General features: G+C 39.9%; 1 long non-coding RNA gene across 1 annotated transcript; it reads right to left on the bottom strand.

The window, feature by feature from the left end:
- Positions 1-416: 416 nt before the first annotated feature.
- LOC134481512 (uncharacterized) lies at positions 417-5,602 on the bottom strand. Its single transcript, XR_010057062.1, has 2 exons — positions 5,331-5,602; positions 417-3,666 (listed from the first exon to the last, which is right to left on the bottom strand). It is a non-coding gene; the product is annotated as an uncharacterized LOC134481512 (long non-coding RNA).
- Positions 5,603-6,160: the final 558 nt, after the last annotated feature.

Below are 6,160 nucleotides of genomic sequence, written 5' to 3' on the forward strand. Positions count from 1 at the left end.
CCTCGTCATCTGGCCTGAAGCAAGAGTAGTTAGTTAGGATGAGTAAGCATATCACTGGGAAGTCTCCAGCGCCTAACCAATCAGCCAGACCCTTAGAGATAGAGCTAACCAATCAAAGTAAATGAGCACATATCCCTCCCTGAAATTCCCCCTGACAATAAAAGCGAGGCCTGCAAGCCCACTAGGTATCTCCATTCCCAAATGGCAAATCCCTTACATGCAGGAAATTCAGCCGAATAAATGCTTTGCTGAATACTATTTGAGTCTGAGGTCTCCTTCTTCGATGATTCTTAAACCCTAACATTACAGGCTTGAGGTTACAGCTATTGGAAGGAGGACCTCAAGAGTCTGATAAATAGAGTAAAATATATTCCAGGACCATGTTTTCATAATACATTAATTAATGTATTTATTCACTTGGTAATTCAGACTAGGCAGATTGCATCTCATTCTTACATATTTCATAGCAAAAATAATAGCTGATTTTTACTACTTTTGTTTAAATATTTTATTCAAATTTTCCCTTAGGAAAAGAATGAAAATGGATTCAAATTCTTTATTTCTTTTTTTCCTCCTCTTCCTTCAACTGTATTTCCCTCTTTTCCCTCTTCCTAAGACAGGCTCTAGAATGTTGCGTGACCTATTCCTCCTTGTTGACATCTCTTCTAAAAGACATGAAGCCTTTAAAATGCATAATTATTATTCATGCTATCCACTTGGTCCCTTTCCTGGTACACAATGCTGCCACTCTGTCATGTGTCAGATTAATGTATTTCTCAATGCTCTTTAATGTTTTTAATTCCTTTAAGGTCTTGAGTTCCTTGTAATGTTTTTTCTGTTTTCATCCACTCTGTCCTCCAACACCCTCAAAGAGGCTGATCTAAGAGAGATTCCTGCTGAGGCTTATTCTTATTTTTTTTAGTTTATTGAAAGAATGTAAATCTTCTGAGCAAAATAATTTCTACACATAAAGGATTGCACCAAAGCTGTTCAATGCATCTCCTTAGGAACAGGCGCCTGGTTCACAATGATAATAATATCAACACTTATGAGTCAGGCCCTTTCCTTACAACTAAATACGTGCCAGCACCATGACACTTTCTAACAACTCAAGCTGTGCAGTTTTGAAGGTAGATGCTATTTTTACACCTACACATTTCATAGATGAAGATCTGAGCTACCAAACACGAAAAAGCAACAGAGAAAACTAAAATATGAGCCAGGCGTCAAAGCCAGGCAGCAAGAGCTCCCAAAGGTTACCAACTGAGCCATCCGACTTCACATATGAGATGCACCCCCTTTCCAGCAATATAAGACACCCTGCATGGGCATCCACTGAACGTTTCAATATAATATATAGTCCTAGTTAATTTACAGGTGCCAGATAGCAAAATCAGATATTATAAATATTGGACTATCATTCTGACTGGCTCAGAGCGTAAATAGAAATGTAATTTGAGTTCCTTTCGATATGCTCCTTGATGGTTTTGATCTTTCTCATCTTCTGTGTCTTAGAAGTTACAAGCTTAGAGTGCAGATGTGAGATGTACAAGACATTAACACAGTTCTGCTGAGCAACATCTGTAAAGAATTGAAAAAATATGGAAAGGCAGAGAATTATAAAATAATCCTTACTTTCATGACCCCGACTTAGATACGTCGTTTCTTTTGTTTGTAAAATTAATAAATCGATGGAAATGATGCTGTGGTGCCCTCTAGGGAAAGCAATTCTTTATTCTTGAGCCTGATGGGGTTTTTGTTATTATTATTATTAAATATGCCAGTTTATTACTAAGAGCAAATCCCTTTCCAGACAAAATGAATCTCCCCTCATACCTCGCCAAGAAACATGTGGGAAGGGTCATGATATCCCCAAACCTATGCTTGATAAGGTCAATTTTGAAAGAAAATTTAATGTTAAGTATCTGCACATCAGTGGTTTCAGTTTCTTCATTATCTGTAAGGCTACAAGAATAATTATTGTCACTTATCAAATGCTCTGCCTAAAGCATTATGTATATGCCAATATCTCTCAAGCCCGACTGTTGAAGACCTTGAAAGTTCCCTTTGCTTTTCTTGCAAAATATTTTTAGGCTTCAAGATAAGTTCCAAAGAAATCCTCCACAAACGCACAAGAAGCAGTAAGTGTTCTGTAAGCCTCATATCAGTCATCAAAAATCCCTTCGTCTTATAAGCTGAACTGGCACATCTGTGAGGAGCTGAGCTCTGTCTTCTCATTCCTTTTCATAGATTCTTCTTTGGGGGAAAGTGCTTTAAGCATATAAGCTTCGTGCTCTTATCCATCCCATTTTTAACTTCAAAAAAAAAAGTTCAAGTATCCTACTTTCGGCTTATTCTCGTGCCAAATAGCTTCTAAAACTATTCTAAGGATTGGTGTACAATGTCCTCTTCACTTATAAGAATAGTATCTATTCTCTTGGCTGATGCATGTGGAGTGGTGGAGGAGCACGATTCAGTTGCAGAAAGTAAGTCCTTAGACATAGCCATGGGTGCAGAGTAAGCACTCTGTGAAATACGGGTCATGCTGACATTTTCTGCAGCCTCTGGGTCTATATCATTGTATTTTTTATATCAATTGATCCATTTTAGAATTCAGATGGCTTGTCACTATCCCTTTGTGGTACTGCCTAAACGATAATGAGGTTGTTGTTGTTGCTGATGCTGTTGCTGTTGCTGTTACTGTATTTGTTGCTGTTGCTGTTGCTATAGTTGTTGTTACTGTTGCTGTTGTTGTTGCTGTTGCTGTAGTTGTTGCTATTGCTGTTGTTGCAGTTGTTGCTGTTGTTGTTGCTGTTGTTGTTGTTGCTGTTGCTGTAGTTGTTGTTGCTGTTGCTGTTGCTGTTCTTGTTGCTGTTGTTGCTGTAGTTGTTGCTACTGCTGTTGTTTCAGGTGATGTTGCTGTAGTTGTTGCTGTTGCTGGTGCTGTTCTTGTTGCTGTTGTTGTTGCTGTAGTTGTTGCTATTGCTGTTGTTTCAGGTGATGTTGCTGTAGTTGTTGTTGCTGGTGCTGGTGCTGTTGTTGTTGCTGTTGTTGCTGTTGCTGTAGTTGTTGCTATTGCGGTTGTTGCAGTTGATGTTGCTGTTGCCGTAGTTGTTGCTGTTATTATTGTTGTTACTGCTGCTGTTACGGTTGTTGTTGTTGCTGTTGTTATTGTTGTTGTTTTAATACTCCTCTCTCAAGGTCTTCCCAAATGCATCTCCCACATCTCCCCAGATGTAGTAATCTTGTCTTAATGACAGTTTAATTAGGCTCTCCACAAGTAACAGCCTGATTGGTAGTTATCGGTGTAAATATCTGCCATCTGACTCTTTCAGCTGCTTGTTGGGCCTTCAGAGGGCATTCATGATGGGCCCCTATTTGTAAGCACACCATAGCATCAGTAATAGTGCCAGGCCTTGGGGCCTCCCTCTGAGCTGGATCCCACTTTGGGTCTGTCACTGGACCTACTTTTCCTCAGGCTCTTCCCCATTTTTGTTCCTGAAGTTCTTCACACAGGAACAATTCTTCAGAGACTAGGGGCCCCAGGAAGTAGGAAGGTCTGATGGGGTGAGGGTGAGGTGAGGGTGGGAACTTCCTCTTGGAGATGGGGTGGGGAGAAGGAGTTGTGGGATGTGCAACAGTTGGAAAGTGAACCTGGAGACTGAGCTGTAAAAGAAAATTAAAGAATAAATTAAATTTTTTAAAAAGTACCTAACAGGATGGTTCAGTGAGAGGCCAGGAGAGGTCACTGTTGAAGGTGCAGGCTTTGCTGCAGAAGAATCCTCAGGATTGACAGGGTCATGAAGACAAGCTAAGGTTTGGCACCATGTGTCAGGGTTAGAGTCCTGGAAGAGATCTCAGGAGAGTCTATTGGTGACACTACACACTCAGTTGCAGTTGTTACCCCCAACATATTAAAGATATAAATACCATAGGACAAACACCAATACCAGCTGCAGAGAGGAGTCAGCATGAGTCTATGAGATGCACTATATGTGCCATGGAAAGCCCTTTGAAGCCTAAATGATTATGAGTTGCAGAAGTCTAAGACTGAGTTTTACCCTGAGAGAAATAGGTTTTCCTTTGATCTGATTGTGACTGGGCCCTATTCTTCCACTCTTGGAGTAGGAAAAAGTGAAGAAAGAGTAAGAAATAACTTGTTCCTGTGATTTTACAAGAGTCTGCAATTGGGAGACTTTGGATTTTTAAAAACACTTAGAGTTTTAGAAGGACTTTGGATATTTTAGAGAGACTTTACATAATTTAGAAAGACTGGATAGTTCAGAGAAGCTTTGGAGTTTGGAGAAGACTATGGATATTTTAAAGAAACTGAGCTTTTATTTGACTGTTTAAGGACTGGGACTTTTAAACATCGGAATGTTTTATGTTATGATGTTGATATTAATATTAAAGTCTTAGGATGAAATAAAAATTGTGATATAAAAAATAACATTGCTGAGAGATGGCTCAGGGGTTAAGAACACTGGCTGCTCTTCCAGGGGTCCTGAGTTCAATTCGCAGCAACCACATTGTGGCTCACAACCATCTGTAATGGGATCTGATGCCACCTTCTACTATGTGTCTGAAGAAATCTGCAGTGTACTCATATAAATTAAATAAAATAAATCTTTACAAAAAAGAAATTAAATGTTGTAGATTAAGTGATTGTGTGTGTCAAGTTGACTAGAGGTCAATTGTTCTGATTGGTTTTATCAACTGATAGAAATCTCAACAGATCTAGAAAGAAGGAATTATAATTAAAAGAATGGCTCCATAATATTTGTCTGTGAACAAGTCTTTAGGGCCCTTTTGGTTTGTTTTTTATTAACAATTTATGTGGAAGGGCTCCACCTACTTTGGACAGTGCTATTCCTAGGTCCTAAATGGTACAGAAAACAGAGTGAGCAAGCAAATTAACTTGGTCCTTCTTTGGTTTCTGCTTCAGTTCCTCCCTCAAGGTTCCTCACTTGAGGAGCCTACCCTCGTTTCCCTCAGTGGTGGAGTTTGACCTGATACTTGTAACATAAAATAACCTCTTTCCTTTTGTTGCTTTTAGTCATGCCATTTTATAACAGCAAAGGAGACCCTAAGACAATTACTTAGGCAGTCATTCAACAACCATCTTTTCCAAAAACCCAATGGTCAAATTACATTACAACAATATACCATCTTGTCCTTTTTTTCATATAAACATTAGCATAGCTGCACCAATTTGCCACAATGTACCCCAGGAAGTTGACTGTAAGAAAGGGGAATTGCCTCCCACTACAATGGTGCTCTATATAAACCATACAGCACAGAAAAGAACACATGAGGAATGTAGCGCCCACCTCGTCTGGCAAGGAAGACGCAACACCGTCAGATCCTTGTCAACAGCCTTTATTGCAGGACACCTTCATTGCTGATACGGGGACCTCCAGCGGCAAAAGTGTTCACCTTATATACACAACAGTATGCTAATAATCCTTCAGGGATTGGCGGGGCACGGGTCACCCCACTATCACCCCACTGTCATCCCACTATCACCCCACTACTTGTCCTCCAGGGATTGGTGGAGAATGAATCACCTCACTAGCATGGTACCGCCCCTCATTAGCATATTACTGGCCAACTGACACCAGGTGCAAAACCTGCGCGTGCGCAGTACCATTGTTCACCACTGGAGGGCATGCTACATAGGAAGGTTTCATAAAACCAGAGACCACACTGGCAACTTCTAGAAAGACAAAATCAAAGAGTACAGTGAATGTAAAGCCAAAGAAGTTCTCTCTCTCTCTCCCTCTCTCTCTCTCTCTCTCTCTCTCTCTCTCTCTCTCTCTCTCTCTCTGTGTCTGTGTGTGTGTGTGTTACTTTGGGAGGGTTCATAAGCATCAAATCTGTTGAGTCATGACTTTTAAATTCAAGGTTCACTCAGAGCTAATGAACTGTTATCAGTTCTGTACCTGACTAGGTGCTTCCAATATTTATGAACAGATTTCATCCCACAGAACACAGTACAATATAAAACTCTATGTTAATATAGCATAGAAGTGCAACGTCCCTGTCATTGTGCTCCTCTCACTAGTAGGATTTCCAGGGTCTTGATATCACTGATTGTACATAGGGAAATATCGATGTACATAAAATTATTAAAGCTGATGATAATTTTTTCATATACTTA

Source organism: Rattus norvegicus, chromosome 13 (assembly GCF_036323735.1).
Source record: "Rattus norvegicus strain BN/NHsdMcwi chromosome 13, GRCr8, whole genome shotgun sequence".
In the NCBI taxonomy this organism is placed as follows: Eukaryota; Metazoa; Chordata; class Mammalia; order Rodentia; family Muridae; genus Rattus; species Rattus norvegicus.